This window comes from Corvus brachyrhynchos, unplaced genomic scaffold, assembly GCF_000691975.1.
Source record: "Corvus brachyrhynchos isolate BGI_N302 unplaced genomic scaffold, ASM69197v1 scaffold307, whole genome shotgun sequence".
Lineage (NCBI taxonomy): Eukaryota > Metazoa > Chordata > Aves > Passeriformes > Corvidae > Corvus > Corvus brachyrhynchos.
The window spans coordinates 415,945-439,295 of record NW_008239288.1 but is presented as its reverse complement, the minus strand read 5'-3'; the positions used below and the strand labels follow the sequence as shown (position 1 = coordinate 439,295).

Below are 23,351 nucleotides of genomic sequence, written 5' to 3'. Positions count from 1 at the left end.
ATTGGCCCAAAAGACCAGGAAGGGGAAGGAAGTGTGGAGGTAGGTCAGTACTGGATGGGCCAATAACAGCTTTGAGCTGGGTTCAGATATGTGAGAATGTAAGAAAAGAGGGAAGTCTCAAGGAAAAGTGAAGATAAAACTGACTTGCCAAAGAGATAGGAAGTGTTTGGGTCATACTTGTTTGCTGTGTGGGAAGTGATGAATGGGACACTCAAGCACAAATTATCCTTGCTGGGACTGAAGTGTGCTCAGGAGAGAGAGTGCTATTGCTAATTTCAGTTGCTAGGCTCAGAATAATCTCTCTTAAGCATCCATGAACGGTTGGGTTTTTCCCCCAGGTCTTCTAATTTGCTCATCTCCTTGTAGATTTTCTTATATACAGTGAATAGAATAGACCAAATTTCAAATCCCTCTACAAAGCATTCTGGAACTATCTAATCGTTCTAAAAAAATATGGTTTTTTTCCTCTGGAACAACAGTATTCTCAGTACAGGCTTAGCTGTTTTGATTCAAACAAATTAGTTCTGACTCTGCCTGGATAGCCCTAGCAGGGAAAGACCCTTAATCAAGATGTTTAGCAAAGTTACGAGACACTAATAAAAGATCCTGAAAGAGGGAGTATCGAGCAACACTAATTACAGGAAATGCTAGAATATTTACAGACACATACACAGATATTTGTAGAACAACCTCTAGGCTTTAAACTTTCCTGGCCTAATCTCAGCGGAGAGACCCTTTCAAGTGATAACCTAAATATTTTGGTTCAGTATGTTTATAAACAACCCATGGATTTCCTTGAAAAAAATGAATGGAGTCTGGCACATGTTTGGGGTTATGGCTGACTGTACATTTTATTCATTAGGGAGTATATTTTGCTATAAATACTTTCTTTATTTGTTTGGAAGAAACCGCATTTTGACTGATTTTTTGAAAGATAAAGCTGAAACAATCATTTACAGTCATGTTTTATTATCTGCTGGAGCTTCAAACAGTGCCTAATCCAATGATTGCTGAAAACATTTTCGATTCAGAAACAGTTTATTTTCTCATATTACCAACAATATGACACTTTGGGGAGTTCATTGCAGCAGAACTCTGAGAAGTCATACTAGAAGAAAATTTGGCTTGATTTTTGTTTTTGAGCATGAAAATCCTTCATACTGACCTAACAATTATCCAGGATAATTCAAAACACATTCAAAAAGGCTGTAATTTCACATTCATCCTTAAAAGCTGCATTTAAGTTTGGTGTATGGTATGAAAACACAAATCACCAGCTATGGAAAGCCAGCAATATTGTGGTGATAACCAGGTGCCTGATAGAACAGTCCTTTATTCACAGAAATGACTTGCATTTTTCCAATTACATAAGAGCTGGAAAACTGTTGGTTTGAACATTAAATCTTATTATAGATTACTGTGGGTTACAGTGGGTCTACACTCAGTTTGCTGTCTGGTAGGAAAGGAATGCTGTTATTCACAAACATTTAAGTCACAATTATGATGCCCATGAATCTGTAAACTCCTGTTCAAATCCAGGCAGCAGGAAAGGTGCTGTGTTGGTTCATCTGGCTGCAGGTAAGGGCTATTTTCCCTGTTATAGAACACCCTCCTTGTTGCACACCAGTCTGTGCCCCAGGAACGAACACTGCTGCACAGGCACATCTTCAGGCAAACACTCCAGAGTATGACATTTACTGAGGTGTTACCAGGACATGAGCACTTAGGACATGAGACTTAAGGATAGGAAAAAAACATCCAATATTAAATTGCCAACTTCTTGGACAGTCTTATCCACTGCACTGAACTTTGCGAAGATGTCCCTTTACGCCATCTGAAATCTTGGACCATGATCTTTTAGGATAGACAGCAGTTTATCTAAATTGCTTGCCAAGAGGAAACACAGCACTAGATTTGCTGCTACTCAGCTAGGTATTTATCACAATACTCTTCTTCAACTGTGTCCTGCTGCTGTTAGGCATTGTCTTCATGTTTCTTTTTACCTAAGATAAATAAATTGGTGTCATCTTGGAGATTTAGTTGCAAATGCAGTTTAGAGGTAAAAAAAAATATACCTTGCGAGTAAGTTTCTTAGAGCAAAAAAACCCTCAAAATCCCTCATAACTCTCCCAAATTATAAACCTCAGGAGAAATTAACTAGAAATAGTAACAAATAGAAGTAGTGAAAATATTACATCTTGAAAATATTACAGGTCCCTTACTATTCTTTAAGTCAAGCAAATCTAGGTAAAAAAAGCAGGCATTGGTGTTTCTTTTACTGCTTACATGAGCCATAAAATAAAACGTTTGGAAAATACCAGTATTAAATGACAAATGAGGTAATTTAGAGCACAAATAATACTTTATTTATCAGAAGTGAAATAATATAGATCAACCCTTACAACTTCTGCATCAATCTGCTATTTGGAGTAAATAGAAAAATAAAATATTTCCTTTAAAACACTCAGATGATTTGTTTCAGGGCTCATAAACATCTTTTATAAACAGCAGTTTAGTAATACCTAATGTTAAGTAATACCAGTGGTGCTGTGACTAATCTAGACTATGGATGCCAAAGAAATAATGTTTAGAGAGTCTTATTAGACTGATCTAATTGAAAAATGAGATCTGCTGTGGGGCATAGAAACATTTTGAAGCTTGTCTATTTTTTTCCAGACTGATGTGATGTTATTGTTGCATATATTGCTTTAAGAGACACAAAAATGCTGAGGGCAAGCAAAATGTCCTTGGGCCTTTTGAGGCTGGGTTCTTACCTTGAGCTTATGTGTGCACTCAGAGGATGGCCACAGCCGGTTTGCCTCCCATTCCGAGGTGTGCTGGGCAGCCTGGCCACCTTCCCTTTGTACAGTGCAGCTGCACACCGGAGGAAGGCTCCTTCCATGGGATACATTTCAGGAAAAGTGAGTGGGGCTTCTCCTTTCACACTGGTGCTCTCAGAGACCTAAGTGAGAAGGGTGGGTAGATCGAATCCCTTCATGCATTCAAGAGTGCTTGGATGTATTTTGGAAGCAGTCTTTGAATATCTGCTATGTCATTTTCTGATCTTTAAAACAACTTTCTGACATGATGTACACAGAGGCTGGCTGTAGTTACACTTTTTATGTGCTGTGATAACATTCCATCATATTAATTAACAGGATCCCTTGCTACTCTGCATTCTCCTGTCCATCTACTGATTCCTGCTTTACATTTTACACTGTATGCTTGTAAGCATCTGTACAACACTTATCATGCTGCGATCAGGGTCCGTGACTATGTTTCCTACCTCAATGACTTAGCAAACAGCCTTAACACTGGTTTTAAAGGCACTGTAGTGGTTTGAGTGACTTACTGTGCTGGAAATTCTAAGTAGAAAAATAGCCATGCTACCCAAGATAGGTAGACTGTTTACGCTGGGAGTAGGATTCAACTCATTCTAAGACAGATTTATAGTAGGAAAGATGAATCACACTCAAAAAAATTTTTTCTCTCTTCTTCTGAGTATGGAAAAGATGTTTAAAATGTGTCTTTCCTAGATGCCACTGGTAGCTGCTGTGTCTTTTTGTAATTTATTATATAAAGAGTAGCATATGTCAGCTCCAGCAAACAAGATACTTATTTATCAAATAAATGAATAAATATATCCATCACTCTTTGAAAAATACTGGGACATTTAAGTCAGGCACTTGAAAGCAGCATTATAGTAACAGAAAGTGTAAGTGATAGCGATAATGCTGGAAAGCTTTTATCAAATTAAGTGAAGCGTTTGGATCAGCTCCCAGCAGCAACGGCTTCATTTCTCAGAAACCAGCAGCTGGTTACCTGCAGCACCTTTGCTTGCTGTTCCAGCAGAGTCCTCATGTCCTGAATGGATGCTGGGAATTGCTTCCAGGCTCTGATCAGTCCTGTAGATTAAGACAGTCTCACACAGCTGTGCATGGGTATGGATTAATCCTTTCATTGAAACACTGGGATTTGAAATAGGAGTTGTTAATTTTGGTTGATAGTATCTTGGCAGAGAGAAGACAGGCAGATCCCTTCTCCTCCATTAGTAATTCTTGTTTCTGCTGTTTTATTAAAACAGCTCATCATATTTGTAAGCTTCAGTGAACTATTCTCCTTAACATACTCCCACACAAGGATCCGTTGAACAACTTGCATTGTCTCAGCTATTTGAGGATAAACATTTCTTCAGGAGTGATCATGAAACCTGCAATCGCTAAAGTTTCAAAGACAATAAATATCACCTTCTTCAGCCCATTACAGGGGGTAATTTCTTTGCTACTTGTGGAGATACGAGTTAGGAGGAATAACATCACCCTTAAAAACAAGGGCAGAAAAAGAGGGTAGTAGTAGGACCTTGGTTCAGGAGTGTGTTAAAAACCATGTTCATTCCTGGAAGGAATGTTAGATGAAAAAATATTCATCAGTTACTAACGATACAAGTTACCTTTACAATGAAGGAGTCACCTTTCTCTGGGATTCTCATGGGTTGTTTTCATAGTCCTTAAGCACAAACAGTATTTATCTAAATCAGACAAGGCGTTAAAAGACTTTTAATGGATAATACAGTGAGAATTTAGTAAATAAACATTGTGTAGAGATTAATTTCTTGAAATGCCTTGCTCCCTTAAGCTTATTCTTACATTAGAGTAGAACTCAGGGATGACTTAGGCTTTTGGGAGCCTTGCATCTCTAATAATTTGTGGGAGTAAGCCTCCTCCATCCGTAAAAGTGTATTGCATTCCAGCTGCCTTAGGTAGCTCTAATGCAATTTTCTTGGATGCAAAAAGCAGTATAGTAGGTTTGCATGGCAGTTTGCCCGGACTAATATAGCAACTTCTAGATGTTAATTAGCCACAGTGGAGCTCCACAATAAAGCTTGTTGTTCAGCACTTGCTCAGGTATCTTCATGCTGCACAGCTTTATGACAGATTGGTATAAACATGGGTGCTTCTAAAATTGTAATTTCTTGCCTGAGAGAAAATTAACGTAAAAATACCCATGCAGATCCCATGTTTTGTAGCTGCCTGCTGATTTACAGATCAGGTGCTCTCAGTGGAGGCCAAACCTCCCCTGCAACACCTCACTCCATCAGCAGGGAACTTTTGACAGGACTAGGTCTGAGAGGAAACACTTTTTAGCCCTTGCCATGCAGTGCTGTTAAAATGGGATCCATAAACTCCAGCTCTGTCCTACATTGTTCTGTTGATGTTGCAGAACTAACTTAAATAAAGCATAATTTAAACATATTTAGAGGAAAGGTTGCCTTGAGTAAATGATTCTCAGTAGAAGCTGGAGGAAGAGGCTCAATAAATCCCTTATATCTATCTTATAATTTGAGGAATGCCTGTAGGCTTCCTTCAGGGCTGTATTCATCATCCAGTTTGGAAGCAGAGCAGTAGATACAGTGGGAAGCTGTAGAGACCAGGCTGCATCCAGTTTTATTCTAGTTCAGCTCTGTTTGGGATGGTTCTGTTAGGAGTCCGGCTTCTCCACTGAAGTTATGGTTAGATACAAACTCAGAGAAGCAGTAGAGACCCACATTGTTCACTCCTTTTTTCAGCTTTCTAAAGTCTCATCTGTTGCCTTTCCCCCATTCATTAAGCTAGGAATAATAACTGGTGTAATGCTTAAAAAGTCAATATTTTGAGGAAGAGAGAGCAATTTCTATTTGGCCCTTTGTCTTGTTGGTTTTGAAGTGTAATTCCATGTTTCTCTTCTCTGTGCATGTAGCACTGGTGAAAGGTGCCAGACTGACATGCCTGGGGAATGAATAACTCTTTTTATGCACAGTTGGTGTCTGAGTACATCAGAGGTTTTGGGCTAGCAAATCTCCTTAATCCTAAGAAGTAAATTGCTAAAAGATGCTGTCGGTAAATGTTAATTATTTTCCCTGAGATGGAACTCAAAACCAGAGAGAAAGGAGATCAAGAAATACAGACATGCCTGATAATTCTGAACGTATCACCAGGAAAGGCTGCTCTACCAGGGTGATAAGGGAGTGTCCTGATCTCCCATCTTGTTTTGAATATGCCTACCAATTTCCTATCAAATGTCACAGGCTCCAGCCACTCTGCAGCTAACCCATGCAATGCAAACACAAACCTGCAAAAACTCAGCCATTACCTCCTTGGTGGTGCATTTCCTTTCAAGGCAAAACAACTGTGACAGTTTTTCTTAAATCGTGAATTTTCTACTCAAGAAAAACAGCAGTTCAGATTTCTGAAAATAACTGTCATCTTTGGATGCCAGAGCTGAGAGGTCTAAAGGAATGTGCCAATTAATTGACTAGGGAACTTAAAAATGGAAACCTGTCAGATGGATGTGTCTGGACCGTAGATCAGGAGGAAAGGAAGATGGAGAGCCATGTGTGTGCTGGCATTTCTAACCAATCATGCAGCTTGGAGTAGGCACTCTGAGCCAGGTGATACTAATGGGGAAGGAGCTATTGCTCCCCATCCTCTCTCCTTTGCCAGTCTTAACTGACTCATTGCTTTGGAAATTCTTGGCTACCATATTCATTCATTTCTCACAGAAACTAAGTGTTGCAGCTAGAAATAAAACAGAAGATGGCTAGTAGTGATGTATCTATGGAGAATTCATAATGCATGATTTCACGTCTCAGAAACTTCAGAAAAGTTATAATTTATTCCTTTTCCTGCTCTGCGATATGTCTAATACTTCTGGTATAAAAACTGCATGATCCAACTGCTCATATTAACAGCAGTATTGAGAAGTGTTTAGTGGTTATGAACCCTTCATCCCAGCATGCACAATACTCAGGATACTGGGACAGCTGCACACCTGATAGCGGAAGAATGGGCCACCCTCGATACAGCAGGGAGGTTGAAGACTGATTTTCTTGGTGTCTGTGCCCTTAACTTTCTCCCTGTGCAACTCACACAGCTTCTAGTTCCTTCCTGATTCCTCTACAGGTTTTCTGGGTGAATAGGAGGCCATGCGCTGGCTTTTCAAAATTATTAATGGTTGAATATTGGGGCAGTACTGAGTTAAGTGGCTCTGGTTTCCCTCTCTCCCAGTGCCTAAGAAGCTGACTTTCACCATGCTGGTGGAACTCCTTTGAGTCCTACCTCTACTAACATTTTTTATCAAATGCTTATGAACTCTATCCTTGGAATAGAATACCACCTGTACTCCAGTAAAATTAAGCAGCTTTTTAGCAGACTAATTTAGCATCTCACGTATTAGATTCATCTTATTCTGAGCAGGTGCCAGAATGTTTTTTTCATGTCAAACACTTGGACTACTTAAGACTACCTTTGGTGATGATACATTGTCTTTTAGCTCAGAAAATCTCCAGCACAACTTTTTCTCCTTGCAAAACTGACTTTTTAAGAGAAGCTTTTTACAAAACATGTCTACTCTAGATGAATAACTTTGATATCACCTCCAAAACTAATTCCCCATCAGCCCTAAATAGTTTGAATGTGAAAATTCCTTATGGCAGTTGTGATTGATGGTGTCTGAATGCAGGTACCCTTCTTCTCTAGGTCTTCTTTACTTCCAGCTGACTGCATTGCTGACTGTCAGCTCCCATAATGCACAATCCTCAAGAGAATGGGTTTATGATCCCTCATGGGAATCAGAGTTTGCTCTAAAGAGATTTTTTGCAGAGAAGAAATGGATCAAGAAGAATTAGGGAGTCACTTCCCAAAAAACACTGCAGGAATATTTCTAACCAAACATTTTTTTTTTTTCCCTTTAAAAAAGTATTTTGATTTTTGGGGCGAGACCCATTTCTGATATCCAGCCAGCATATTTGTGGATGCTTTTCTTATTAATTATTCAGTTTTCCTGTGCATACTTCTTGCCAATAAAACTCTTACGTTGGAGACAGATACCGGAATGCTTTGCAAGGATAGTCTGCACTGACAGCATAGAGAGGATGATGGAGTCAGCCAGCTCAACCAGCTGCCATAGTGCTGAGCTGTCCACAAACACAGAAGCATTCCAGAGATGGAGTTATGACCGCAAGAGTCTCACAGTCAGCATATTAATTTGCTTTAGAGGAGTAATGTGTCTGATGCCATATGGTGGAGCTAATCTTGTTTATCACTGCTTCACTGCCCCATCCATTTGGTTCGTAGTAGGAATTATCACACAAATAGCTACTGCTGAGACCTTCTGCAGAGACAGAGACAGGTGTGAGTGGTCTGGGGAGGTCTCAGGAGAGTGCAGTTGGAGACTGAATAGAGACAAGAAAGCTCATTCTTTCTGAGTTACACCAAAACACCCAGCATGAGACAGATAAATAGCTCAACTCTGAGAGGGACTTCTAGTGGATTAGTAAACGGTTTTTTGCATTTCACCCCCAGATTTCTACATTTAGTCAGAATATTTTATTAATTACTGAAGGTTTGTCTGTAATGAATTTATTGACAAAATCCTATGTACTGATACACAATGAGTCTAGTTGAATTCCTTAATGATTACAAGACTCCTGTTCATGCCTGTCAGGTCAACTCACAATGCAGTAATTATGCTGCCTCATCTCACCAATAACCTGCCTTTGCAGTATTTGATGTTATTTCACTGCCCACCTTGGGCATCTGTGCTGAATTTTATGCTCACCTCAGTTATCAGCAACAGAAGATTAGCCACTGACCACAGATATTGCCTATGAGAGGTCCTTGCCTTGAACTATTGATTGGCAAAGTAAATGCTAGACTGAGTGCGGAAACAAAAGACATTTTTGTGAGACTTGACAAGTCTTTGAACACACTCAAAAAGACCAAATGGCTTTTTGATACAGTCTTGAGTTGGCAGCAGAGTTTCACCCTCTAAAATTTGGCTGTCACCTTTTTATTCTCATGTATTTCTAGAGGTCCAGGATTATTCCCAGTGTGAGGTTTGCCTCTGTCTTCACTGAGAGCAGGCGCTTACCCTCTGTGGTTCAATAGTTACTGGAAGAGCATGTCAGGGTACCTGCTAGAAGAGGGATGTCAGCTCCTGTGCCTGCTTAGTTCCATGAGGAACTGGTGTATACAGCAGCTAATTCCCTGCTTGAACACCTTGATTCTAATGGGTGAACCTGTATAACACCTTCCTTTTCACACTCCACCGTGAGTCATGTTAGGAAGACTGCAGGGTGCCAGCTTTCTAATGTCTGTGAGAAGCAGAGCAGTGTTCACACTTCCCAAAGCATTAGTCATTCAAATCCACCCTCAGTCTTTCTTCTGTCATACATTTATTTGTGCATGAGCAGGTAAGCTCAGAATAAGTTAGAATCTCTTCTTGGAAAGAAGGAGCCATGTAAGACAAGTCTGCACAAGGTTCAAAATAAAAATCCTGCAACTCCACTGTTGTGTATTTCACTTCTACCTGTGGTACCTGTAAAGCTATCAAGGTTGAAAGAAACCTGGAAACAAAAGTTTGTATGCTTGGGAAATGCTTTTGAGAAGTTTTCCTTCTCATTCTTCTATTATAACGAAGAGATTATCCCAGTACTTGCAAGAAAGAAGGATAAAGTTCAACCATCTAAACTCATCTTCCTGCTTCTGGCCTTCTTGATACCCACTTGCATTTCAGTCCTGAAGCTTAGTTAGTTACAGGCTGTGTAGTCACTTCAGACAACACACCAGTTGGAAAGAGAGCCTGGATAGCTGGTGCTGTCCTGTGTCAGGAGAGGGTGGGGGAATAAGAAACCCAAGAAAAAGAAATTTGGATGAGGAGGACATTTTGTTTCTCCCCCTTACAAACAGTGGCTCTCTCATGTCAAATCCCAGAGAGTGAAAACATAGCAACAAGTTTGGTTCTGTGGTGCAGCCCAAGAAAGAGCAATGTCATCAAACCTGCCTGCTTTTGGGTCTGATTCTGCAGGTTTTAAGTATCTGTAAATATACATGTACACGCAAGTATATGTATATCACCTGAAGACAGTCAACACTGTAATAAATATACAAAGTCATCAAAAATATAATTCATTCTGCATTGTTTGGAATTAAACTGTTAAAGAACAAGGGTCAAAATATCTGCATAATCCCCAATCCCAGCACCAGGCTAAGTGCAAGCAGTAATCTTTTCTCTCTCAGTACAGAAATGCACAGAAAATTAAAGGACTGGCATCGGTACCCTGCCAGAACAAGTGCTTTGCTGCTCAGACTAGTTTTTGGAAGAAAACAAATTCTAGAAAAAGGAGACTTATTTCCTCCAAAATTATCATTCTTTCAATACACACACTGACAAGAAATACCCTGTGAACAGTATAGTCCAATCACAACAGTAAAATGAGGAACAGAAGAGCAACTTCCATTATTTGGAAACAACAAAAGGTGAAGGAGAAGTTGTATCTTTGGCGTTCCCAAATCCCCTCTCCAGCTGTGAAGAAGACAAACATGCAGACAACTCTTCTGCAATTTCTTCCCTCTCCCTTTTTGCAGCATTGGCATCACAGAGAGTAAGCAGCTATGATATCTCATAGACTCAGGATTATGTTGTGCTCCAAACCTCCTCCTTCCCACCTCCCAGAACTTTGTTGTGCTGGCTGTGCCCATTCTCACACTGAGTGTTTTCCCTGAGACATCAATGTCTACGAATTTGAATGAATTAATGAAATTTTGCTCTCATTTTCTCAGACACATGCATTTGAAAGACATTTATTGGACAAAGAAACAGGCGGGACCCAAAAGAAGCAGTGCCAGCCAAGCGTCCTTCCCCAGCTGACAGCTACCCCAGCTGGTGGTGGGAAGAGGCGACTCCCAGCATCCCATAGCCCTGCAGTCCATGGTGACTGCCAATGTTTTTTCCTGCTCTTGATCCATTATCCTCACAGCTCCAGCCTGCACACCAGCTGTCTCTCACCAGAAAGGAACTATTTTGCTTGACCTCAGTGACGCACTTCAATGATGAGCAAAATGCCATAATACTTTTTTGTTTTCCAAGTAACACAAAAGAAATGTGACAAGGTGGCTGAAAACTTTGTCAAAAATCTCATTTTCTGTGATTAAACTCAAGTGAAGATGCTCATTGTAATTTCAGGAACACTTAGGCTTATCTAGCTTTACCAACCATAGCTCTTTTATGACCAAGAGTACCCTCAGGAAGTTTCTCCTTAAAACTGTCTCCCACTGAGGACTAGGGACAGTGAAGTTATTTGATAGTTGTCAAAGATAGTTTTTGTGGGTCAGATGATATATTTGTATATCATTGCTCATTGCCTAAACCACATCTCCAAGATTTTGGTTACCCCTTGGCTAATAAGGATTCCCTCACAGAAGTAAGCTGAAGAGTATTGTGTTAAAGAGAAAAAGCCTGAAATAATGAGCTAAAAATAGATACATGGAAATAGTGCAGATCTTCTATTGTGGGAGCTATATTTTTTTTTTTCTAGAACTTATAAACAAAGGAGAAAAATAGTTCTGGCTAAAATAATTGTGAAAAGCTTTACTCATACAAGTCCCACTGAAAGAAAACTTTCATCTCCAGATTCGACCTCCATTATCTGACAGATAATGGAACTATCTGCAGGAAATGAAAAACCTGACAAAGATTAAATGTAGGATTCACCTAATCTAACTTCATCTCCTTGAAATTCAGGTGACTAAATTAAATCCATCCTCTTGGCTCCCTATATTGAGTACAGAGTGGGAGAAATACCTCCAAAGAGTAATTAATCTTCTGTCTTCCAGTCATCTGTCTTACACAGGTATGAGTTGCCTTCAAGAGGGATGTCTATCTCCACTGCCTCCTGAAAAAATCCAGACGGACTTGGTAGAAAAGTCTTGACTATGAAAAGCCAAGTATGCTCAGTCGCATGGGTCAGAGAATGAATTGGCCATGCCCAGGGAGAGTGGAAGGCTTGTTTTGGTTTGTTTTGACTTGGAGAATAGCCTAGGACTAGGACAGGGCCCGACATCTTTGACATGAAGACATCAGATACAAAATACTAACAAATTTGTATCCTTTCTTTGCTACTTCCATAAAATATGACATTTTTTCTATTAAAAATGGAGTGGTGTTGTCTTGAAAAATAGTTGTCTTTATGAACACATAAAGAGAAATTCTGAAGAATGCAAATACGTGGACCCTGAGAGATTTTGTTTCCCCTTAACTCACTGACTTCATTTTTTACTGTGAGTGGTAAAGCAAAACCCCTCTGTAGAAACATGCACTCCTACAATGTGTTATGGATTTCCAGTGGTGAACTATTAGGTATTTTGCAATTAACACAGCATGAAAGAACCATCACTTCTATGGATCTCTGAGTTCACACTTTCCTCTAATGAGAGCCAAGATAAATTGTTCCAGTTTCGGTGTATTGGCTACCAAATTGACCCTGATCCATAGCTCACTTCAGGCTTCTGTAATTCCAATAATCTTGCAGTATGTTCAGATCCACCAATTGCAAGTATCTAAAAGTGACTCATGCTACTCCACAAGCTAAAACCAGAAGAAAAACGCATATATTCTGCTCAGATTTAATTTTTTTCCTTGTCTTCCTGTGAAATATAACACCTCTTCCACATCCATTTACACTGGTATTTGTCCCAGAGATGAAATACTGCAGAACCTGACCTAGTGCCTTGAGGCAATTCCTTAGTGATGGAATTATCTTTATTAACAGATGACATAATTTCTCTTCTCAGAGTGCAAAATGCAGAGTAAAGAGAGGTGAAGGGACAGAGGCAACTCTATGCCCTCACCATATTTAACAAACCTTGTCCATGGAGTCTGACAGTGCACTTTCTATTCTGGGTCCATTTGTATATATTCTTCAGAAGAGGCAGCACATGAATGAGGCTGCTGATTGTTGCTGTCAGCATCCAAGGTGGATGTTAAAAAAGAATGGATGAAGATATTTCTCTGCACATCAGCACTTCCCAAAACTCACCTCAGTGATTGCACACTGAGAAATAATAGTGCTCATGCTGGGTATGTAGCATAATGTGTGGAATTGCTGGGTCAGAAATCTTCCTTAACAGCTATGGGATGGGACTCTGGGAAGTTTTGGGGAGGTGGGTCATGAATTTCACAGAGCCAGCAGAGCAGCTGGTTACAGCTAGATCCTGAAATAGTGACTACAAACAAAAACCAAAATGTCACTGTACCTGAGTTCCTAATCCTGGTGAATGAACTGAGTGCCACCCACATGGCAGGAGGTGTGAGCAATGATTGACATAATGGTCTCTTTGTGCTATCCCAACTGCCCTAGGAACAATTCCAGGTAATGAGATCCATAGCACTGGTGAGGTGCTGCAGGACAGTTTGGACATGAGCCCAGTCCTGTGTGAATGACAGGGAAGTGTTTTACCAGTGGGTTTTGGTCACATCAGGGAAACAGTCATCAAAATATTGGAGGATGGGCATGGTGGAGCAGTCCGTCACTGGTCTCCAATATCTGATGCTTGATATCTCCTTTTTAGAGCCACATTAAAGGTGCTGAGAGCACCCTTGATCCTCCTGGAGGTCAGGCCTGACTGCTGAGGCTCAGAGAGCCCCTCATACCCCAAGGCCATCAGGAAAAGCCCACGGCAGCCTTTGGGGAGGTTACCATGAGCAGGACAATCCCATTTCAGGGCAGCTCACTCTCAGCTCCCACCTGTGCCACAGACAGTAAAATACTGGGCTGTAACGGCAAACAATTAGTGAAGAGCTGTCAGAAGAGATGTAGAACACATAGACAGTATTTTAAAACTTACATAGCTAGCAACTATTTTTTTTTGTTTTTTTTGGTAGAGTCAGATTCTTCAATATTCATGCAAGTCTGAGGCATTTTCATAGGAACGGTACCCAAAGCAGGACTGCCTCAGGGACTGAAATCTGAAGATTTTAATACACTTGAGAACCATTCCCCCCCACCCCTGCCCCCTCCAAGTTTATACTATGTATTTTCCTGTCTTTTTTCCTGCTGTTTTAAGGTTATATTCTTCGGCTCTTGAGATGTTCATGTATTCTCTGCCTGGGGTACACACATGGAGCAGAGGGGCTGGAGACAAGGGCCTGATTTGGGAAGTAGCGTCCCATTCTCCTCTTCAGCCTCCATCTTTCACTCAAGGAAAACAAGATTATTGCAGCAGTAATCTGATTCCCAACCAGTGCGGCAGAAATCACTTGCTTCTCTCATCTCTGTGAATTGCGATATCCTGCAATATCTTCCCACGTATTCAGGCATCACTGTTGGTTGACGCAAGGTAGGATTCCTTTGCAGGAGGAACTTAATGGATAGGAAAAATACTGCCTCGGTGTGTAGCATCCTGATTTACAGTGGTATCTGACTTCTCTCAGGGTGTTTGGTCTCTGAGGGAATTTGAAAAATCTCTGTTCATGCTAATTTTGATATCTACTTAATGTTCTAACACAGCAAGCAGAGCTTGGCTTTTGTGTTGCTGGGAGCTGGCCAATAGGTCACTACTTTGTGCAATCGACCTCCTACAGAAAGGAAGCCAAATCCAGCTGAAGTTAAAAATAATGCTTCTTGGAGCATAAGAAGTAAGTAAGTTTTTTGCTTCAACTATAAGCATTAGATACTTGTTTAACAAAAAAAAAAAATAGTTAAGGGTGCCAGTTTTTGTTACACGTCTTTAGAAGGGTATATATATCAGAGCCCATGATCTCATGGATTATAAATCTTCAAAAAGTAAAGCTGGGAAGGATCTTAATTAGCCTCCTAATTGCACACCCTGCACTAAAAAAGGCAAGTAATATGTAGTGAGGCCACCTCTAACAGATATTTGATTTACAATCTCAGAGGAAAGCAATACTGCATCTCATCCAGGCAACTCATTTTAGTGCTTCCTTATACTTAGAAAGTTTTCCCTAGTATCTAACCTAAATCTTTGTTTCTGCAAATTAAGACAATTACTTCTTGTTTGACCACTATTGAACTGTCTGAACAATTGATCATTCTTTGGTGTTACTATAAAAACAATAACTACTGGAAGATTAGAATCATAGCTTTGTTTAATCTTTTCTAGATTAAATAAATCCAATTTTTTTTAGTATGTGCTCCTAAACCTCTTATTGTTTTCCAGTCACCCTTGGACTTTCTCTAATTACCTCAATCTTTGTCACACTCTTACAGATTAAACCCCTCCATGTTTATTTTATAATCAAGTCTTCAATAACACATCACATAGCAATATACCTTTTTAAAAATCACACAAAATTTTCCTCCTTAATATGTATGTGATTGCTGTAATATTTTAGCTATGATACTGGTTTGTAGCTGAAGCTTTTTTTTTAACTCAGTGCTGGATCTCCTTCTTTCAAATGCAGCATCTTTCATGCTTTTATTAAATTTCATTTGCTGATTTCAAACCAAACCTCCAGTTTACTCAGATCATTCTCTATTTTGTCATCTGAAAGTACTATTTCACAGATGAAATGCCTTCACATACTGCTGTGAAGCACCACTGACCTGAATAAGTTTTCATTTCAAGGGCTTTTATATTGAGATTCTGGATGAGGTCCAGGTATGAAGTCATTACATGGTCAATTGTTTGCCAGTCTGCCACAACAGTGTTTCAAGAACATGTGCAGGCCCTTTATGTATGTGGGAAATAGAATGAAGAGGAAGAGCTTCAAAATACCTAAACTGACATTTCTGCTTTTCCATAATACTTTAGAAGAGTTTCTATATTTCCATTTTTATTTATATACATAAATAAATGAATGTGTGCAACCAACATTTTTTTGCCCACACACTGTCTGTTTAGGTTTTTGCATATTTCTGACATAAAACAATCCTTCTCTTCTACTTTTTGGGGATTTTTTAGGCTGCCTCAGGGGTCTCTTGCATATAAATAATATTTTTTCATATGGTCTTTTTTCCTCTCCCTGCAATTATCTTTTTAGACTAAGGAGTATTCAAAACTGAATTATATTTGAAAACAATGGAGGTCAATAAGGGTGACTCAGTATTATACTAATTTGGTTCTTGGGTCCTATTATATATTGTCCAGGTCCATTCAGTTTAAGAGAGAAGAACAGAAGCTTTTATGTTTCAATGTTTACATGAGTTTTCCCCTTTTGCTGAAGTATAATGGTTGATATTTGCATTTAATTAAGGCTTTACTGGAAGCGATACTGGATGTTGGCTCCATTAGGCTTGAAAGACATCTTTGAAGCAAATAAATATTAGCATCCTGGCTAAGAGAGAAACTAAAGAAAATAACAGTGATGAGTTAAAAAAAAAAAAGGGAGAAATATCTTTCACACATCACAAGGTTTCCTCCAGATTTATCATAAAAATGAAAAGCACTTTGAAGACGGGAAATTGCAAATGCAGAAACTGTGTCTTCGTATCTCCAATACGTGTAGCCACATGCTTCAAATGAATGTGACTGATAGAAGTGTTACCAGAAAACTGCAGCCAAGAATCAAAAAGGGACTGCTGGATTTTAAAATGTGTGATTCATTTTCATGTCATTAAGGCGAGAATTGTGTTTTCTTCTTCCTCTTCTCTCTCCGGCTTTTGAACCTTTCCCATAGACGTGGTTCTCTGGAGGCACACTTAGCCTTTGGTTTGTTTTATTGTGCACAAGCATCTGAAGAGGAAGACGATGAATTTTCTTTCTTTAAATGCCAAAATGTGATAAATTCCCACCTCCATGTATTGTCTCAGTTTCTGACGATACAGGGGAGGTTTCCTTCTGAATGTTTTTCTGAAGATCTGTGCAAAAATGACCTATTTAAAGGCACTAAGATATACTTACTCTGGTAATGGAAGACAGACAATTTTCAGAACTTTGACAATTGCAAGTTTGGCAGGCAGTTTTGCCTTCTAAAAGATCCTGATTTTCAGAAAATTCTATATTACAATAAATAAATCCACTTCCAGGCAGCTCATATTAAACATCAAAACTGAAGCATGAAAAATCTGAAGCTGCATTCAGAATCCTTACTTAGATACCAGATTTCAGTTGTAATCCATCTGTTTCCAAGGTCTTAAGACCCATAATACATCTGATCAAATTTTCTGTTCATGGGACAAGTTTCCTTTGATGCCACCACTGGTTTCTTATCAGCTGAACCATTTTCCCAAGGAATTCATCAACAGGATGACATTCAGAATAAGCTTCTTGGCTTATGTCAAATTGGAACTACATAAAATTTTGTATTTAATTTGATTGAGATTAATAAAATAATACCAAATACTCTATCTGTATAATTTTTATTATTTATTTTTATTAGGTTTCTTATCTTTTATCATTATGATTTTATGTATACTTTTAATTATATTTTTATTTATTCCTAATTGTTTGATGCAAGCAACAGATCCCAAGTTTGTGTCAAAGTGTGTACCCAATACTTAAAAATCATTAGAGAGGGAATATAACAACAATTGACTAATTTATTTGCTATGAAGTAGAAGATACTCCATTAATCTTTAATGGAATAAAAAAAGACAGTCTTTGTTCTTGTAAGCAGCCTGAGCAATCAAAGAATTAAATGCAAAAGTTCTTAGTAGAAAGCTGCAGTCACTACTCAGCAATGCAAAGCAGAATGACACATGCAAATTAAAGTGCATACGGTATTTTTCAAGCTCTAAATCAATTTTTTTTTGGGATAAAAAATGGTGAGAAAAAAACCTCAGACCTGCTCAAATCCCATTTTCTGAATTCTGAGGTCGAATCTCATTTTAGGTCATTGAAAATTAAGAAACTGAAGGTCAAAATCCAAATGCCATCACCTGCACTTCCTAACACCTAGAAATGGGGAATCCAGGCTTATCTGGGATGTTTCACAGTGACTCAGATCAACTTTATTCCTTCCAAGGCCTCTTTCATGTCACTGCAGAGTCTGTACCTTTGGTGAGAGTCTGTGTTAGGGGGACAGCTGATGAATATGAGTGGAAAGACAGCTGACACAAACCAGCACGTCAGGTATCCAGCTGGAATCCATCACATCCTGCTTTGAGTGGGCACCTGGAACGTGCGTGGTAGTAACAGACCATTAGATCATCAATTAAAATAGTCTCAACTTGGTCCTAAGCTGTCAAAGTGTTTGTTGTGGGCTCTTCAGTTACAAAGTTATCAAATGACTTTTGCTCATATTTCGTTCAATGGTTTGTCCAGTGTCGATTTTATGAATGAATAAAAATTAACCATGGTTAAACATAATCACAGAATACTCTGAGTTGGAAGGGACCCATGAGGATCATCAAGTTCAACTCTTACATGAACGGCCCATACAGGGATTGAACCCATGACTGGTGTTATTATCACCATGCTCTCACCAACTGAGTTAATCTCAGGGTGATGGAATTGACTTTCTGTTGAGTTATTTCTAGTTTCTAGTTCTAATTATGAGATGAAAAGTTGCTTAGCCAAAGAACTACTGTGGTTTTTAAAAGACATTTTAAAGAAGTCAGTTTTAGACATTTCTGCTTACCCTGAGGTTGCTTTAGTCTGGCCTAAGCATTGAGGGTATTAATGACATTTATTTTAATCACTTTCATATCAATCAGGTTTCAAATTATTATTAACACTGATGTTTCTCCTGAGCAAGAAAAACATACAAAATTTAATTTATTCTGTAATGTTTTTATGATGCCCATTTAGAATTATTTTCATATACCAGTCCTGGAGGCAGAACTACTCATGATTGCATACAGGGAACTTTTATACCTCTTCTACAGTGCAGCAGCCTGATTTCTAATGATACTATGATTTTTTTGTGTGTCCTTGACCTAGATAAGGCCGGTGTTGTTTTGCCACCCATTAAATGAAGAGAAAATCGTCATATTTCTAGATGATGCAGCAACAGTGTTGGAACACGCAGGTTTGAAGTACTCAAAACTTATCTTCACAATAGATATTTGCTGAATTTCTGTGAACGTTAAAACTCTTTTTTGAACCTCCAGAATCTTGAAGAAGATTTTCCATTGAGCATGTGACTGTGTTTCTGTCTCTTGGATTTATTTTAAGAACATGGCAGTTGAGGGTTTTGAGTAAAGCGAAGAAGCAAAGACAAGCAAGGAACAAATCACAGCAGGTTGGAGGCGTGCCTGAGAAAAGCTTTAAACCACAAAGTGGCAGCATTAATGCATCAAGAGTGGAAAGGAACCTGAGACAAATACCTTGGATGGTGGGAGGTGTCTGGAAGCCCTTGTGAATGATGGTAGACAGCATATGGTGTGTGGGTGTCCACTGTGATCTGTTTCCACCCAGCAACACATGAACGGTACCCAGTCTCAAAGTCATATTTCCTCTTTGTTATAGTTCTACATGCTCTTAATTTTTATCCTTCATGCCCTCCTGAAATGTTACATTTGAAATGGTTTCTGGTCTGTTCTAAACATTTAATTCCTAGAAAGATATCAACAAACCAGAGGGACTTCTAAGAGGAGTGAGAAAGAAAAGCTGTGGAGGTGATTCACAGTGAAAGAAAATATTCACAATAGGTAACAATGGTAACTGTGATAACAATGAATGCTGCCCATTGCTCAGCAGCAATTTCAACATGTGTCCTAACCACATACCCTCACAGTATCTATTTCTAGGGGGACATTCTTTATTGTGTAACAGTATGTTTGTGTATTTAGCAAGATGCAGAAAGGAGGGGAATGGCTACAGGTCCTGATTGCTAGAGCTTAGAAAAGGGAGAGAGGAGGGAAGGAGATCAAGTGTTTTAATTGCATGTGTTGAAGATTTGTCAAAAAGAAAAAATGTGGAAGAAATAATAATAATAATAATAATAGTTATGAAATCCCCTCCATTTTGAATGTGGAAATGGTGAATGAAAAATTACAGCCAGATTAACAAAAGTCAGCTGGGTATAATAAACCCTGAACTCCATTTCTGCAACAGCAGAATTTTTAGGTTTTGCTCCCTCACTCATATATCCTTCAGGACAAAAAATCTGACAGACATTTATCCTGGTGTCACTGAGATCACATTTTGAGGACAATGGTAGAATTGAAAAGGAGATTAGATCACGGTTTGGCTAACACAACCTCTGTTGTCACTGGTGTTGTGTCACAAAGAAAGGCCCACAGTCAGAAACCAAAGGGGCTCTGAGTGAGTGGCTGTGAGGGAAAACTTGTTTTCCATTTGTATGATGAGAAAATCAAACCTGGAAGTGAGAGAAGCATAATGAGTAGAGGAGAGCAAATAAAAAACCCCTAGTTTTTTGTAGATTCACTGTTTACAGTAAGTACTAAAATCCTGCTATTAAGAGTTATAATTGTTCAAGGCTTTATTGTTTAGACACTAACTCATTGTCTAACATATTGTCATCCACTAACTCACATGTTTCAGTTTCAGACTAATCAAATAGAAACCAAAAAATCTTCATCAGCTAAGGAGCACCTAATCTCAGAACATTAAATCACAACAAGATATTTTGATTTGAGCATTCACATCTCGAACTGATCATAAAGCCCTCAAGAGATTTGATAATATGGACTTCACTCTTACCCAAGAGCAGGTTCACATAGTTATCTTTGTGTTGTTTGTACATAAAAGGTTATTGTTATAGATGAGTGTGTACTATATTGTAAACCATCATTAACTAACAGAGATTTAGGGGGAAAATAATGAATTTTGATGGATTAATTATTACTTCAGGTGATATAATTAGCACATAAATATAGCAAGAAATTGATCCTATGCTTCTGAATAATACCTGAAAGTGTCACTATTTTACTGAAAACACTGAAGTTGTACTTGCAACCACTGAAAGCAGCAGACAGTGTGTTAGCTTTACTAATATTTCCAAACTGTGCCTGTACTACCAATTGGTTTCTAAGCCTTTCCTTTAGTATTTGTTCAAATTTCAAGATCAAGTTCCATCAGTGCCTATCAAAACAGGAACGACATTTCTGGGCAAAGCTTATTAAAGCAGTCATTTAACACTGTCATCATATATTAGAGAGTGAACTTTAATTTGTCAGGTAGCAAACCTGCTTAGAAACACAACACCACAATGGGTATGAAAACTGATTTACTATAAATGATGCACCTAAACTCATGACTATACATTGTGTTAGAAATGCATGCTTTGTGCCTTTATAGAATTTTGACTCCTCAAAAGATGCAGCCTGGGTCTTGGCAGGGTGTGTATATCAATGTGTGGAACACTTGGATGTGAAAAACAGTCAGTTGTGACAATCAGCCAGTCAGAAATTTTGAACACCTTCCATCTCTGCTCCATTTATGGGCATCAGTAAATAAAGCTCTGTTCTTAAAGATGTGTTTTCATTTATTTTTTTCTGCCAGCTAGTGCCAGGCAACTTAGTGGAGCCTTCCAACATTGCCTCCGTATGGAAATAAATTGACTCAACATTGTATTTTTTTCCCCCAGCATAAAATGTTCCCTCTCTCTTTCACACCCTTTTGCTTCCTGAGTAAACAGCTTCAAAATAAACAATTAGAGGGCACTTGTAAAGTTTGCTATCAGTTACTTAGATTTGTTTTTGTGTTTCTTTTTAAATAAATAGTTACATTAAAGAGAAGAGGGAGACAATCTATTTCTACAGCTGCTGGTCCTCAGTTCATTCTCAGAAGCAAAGTAATGATCTCCAGATAAATATTACAGCTATTGAACCTTTGAGGAGAAATGTGCTTCAGTCTGATCCTTGCAGCTTGAATTTGGATTTTTAAAATGGTCTTTTTTTTTTTTTCTAATGGTAAATGAATACTTGTTTTTTCTGTGTAATTTTCTTCTTGGTTTACAGCTGGGTTCAAAAAGTGCAGCAGACCACTTTCCCCCTGTGACTTCCCCCCTCTTCTTTTCTTTCCAGTTCTTTCATGAAGGATGACATTTTCTGTCCATAAGGATGAATGTTTTCAAAGAATCACGACATCTGTAACAAAAACAAACAAACAAAACCCCCAAAATGACAAGAGCAACAACAAAAACAATACAAACAAACAATCAAACAACAAAAAAAACCCCCAAGACCTTGTGGAAAGCATTCTGGGCTGTGGGACAGAAATTCATGTCCTGCCTTCCAAATGTGCTTTCACATGTGACTTCCGGCAAATTACTTGATCTCTCCAGTTCTGTATCTACATGAGCTCAGCAACATTTTTTAATATATGGATACACAGGAACTAACATTCTTATCACTGCTGCTCTATTCTGTTACAGTTTAGATAAAACTATCTTTATAAAGGTTTAATAGTGTTTAAGAAAAAATTGATTTTATATAAAAGTTACATTTATTGCAAGGAAACAAATGGAAGAAGAAAATATCTATGAACTTCCAGCTTATCTGGACAAAGACTTTTATTAGCTGTTTCCTTGGTAACTTTTTGCAAGAAACCTTTAAAGATAACTTTGCATTTGGGAGTAGAGAATCTTGAAATATGACAAAGGCTACTGAGAAGTCTTAATACAAAGGCACAATGTATCCCAAGAAAGCTTTCATGATGTTGCTTTTATGGCTGAATCTCTGAGGAAAAAAATATTCTGCAAAGAAAAGCACAGCAAGAGAGCAAAGATGATCGGATGTATTAACACACAGAGTCAGCAACAAAGCAGGTAGGTCCTCGTTTGGTTTTGGTTTTGTTGGATGTGCTTTGGGTTTTTTTTCTGAGACACTGCACTAAGCTTGATAGGATTTCTCCAGCTGGAAGACTCAAGAGCAAGAGGGAACATTTTGCTTTCCTTCACAGCAGCATTCCTGAAGTAGATTAGATGTGTCACGAGAGATGATGCAGGGTAATTTGTAGAAGGAGATGATACAATTAACAACACAAATAGAAAGCAGAAGTAGTCAATAAATATTTCTGTTCCATAATTGTAAACAGGCAAGAATAATGTACTTGCACAACGTAAAGATGATGAAGCACCTTTCAGCTCACCTATCTCCCAGGATAAGCAATGAGGAATTTGTGTGACCTAGATGAGTTACACATCACAGCCCCAACTGGTGATGAAAATTTTGACAAATCTTGAGGAGAACTCAGAAGAAGCTCAGAAGAGTTACAGCAACCTGCAAAAAGTATTCAAGAGGTATATTTAATGAAAAATATTTGCATTTTTCTAGGCCAAAGGAAAATAATGGAATTTGATTACTAAAGATTAAAGGCTTTGAATTGAAGTAATGTCAGAGTACTTTATGGTTGCTGAAAAAAAAAAAAAGAAATATTTTTGAGGAAATGACAGTTTGTGGATGCCCAAAGTGCCTGAATTATTCAAGTCATTATTAATTATTACATTACTTAAACTTTTGTAAGGATTTAGAACCTTATGACATTATAATTAAAAATACTGCACTGTGAATTACCAAGGAGGAGATGATGAATGGTATAACTGACAAATTTTAAGGAGTTCTTATTCATAGAGAATTGTCATTATAGGTTTTTTTAGTGGGAAAAATCACCATGGAAAATGTTCCTGATACTGCTCAAGATTTTTATCCATGATCTGGTAGTAAATAT

The 23,351-nt window shown here is 38.5% G+C and overlaps 2 long non-coding RNA genes across 4 annotated transcripts in view; both read left to right on the top strand.

Moving 5' to 3' along the window:
- LOC108448196 overlaps nucleotides 1–23,351 on the top strand; it is a 53,481-nt gene that overhangs the window by 4,571 nt on the left and 25,559 nt on the right. For both annotated transcript variants that reach the window (XR_001864000.1, XR_001863999.1), the window contains exon 2: nucleotides 21,707–22,449. This is a non-coding gene — a long non-coding RNA (uncharacterized LOC108448196). The remainder of the gene's footprint in view (nucleotides 1–21,706; nucleotides 22,450–23,351) is intronic.
- Nucleotides 7–21,154, top strand: LOC108448197. 2 transcript variants are annotated; one of them, XR_001864002.1, is made up of 2 exons: nucleotides 7–14,451; nucleotides 18,657–21,154. It is a non-coding gene; the product is annotated as an uncharacterized LOC108448197 (long non-coding RNA). The 2 variants fall into 2 exon arrangements; XR_001864001.1 differs by lacking the exon at nucleotides 18,657–21,154 and adding an exon at nucleotides 16,030–17,119.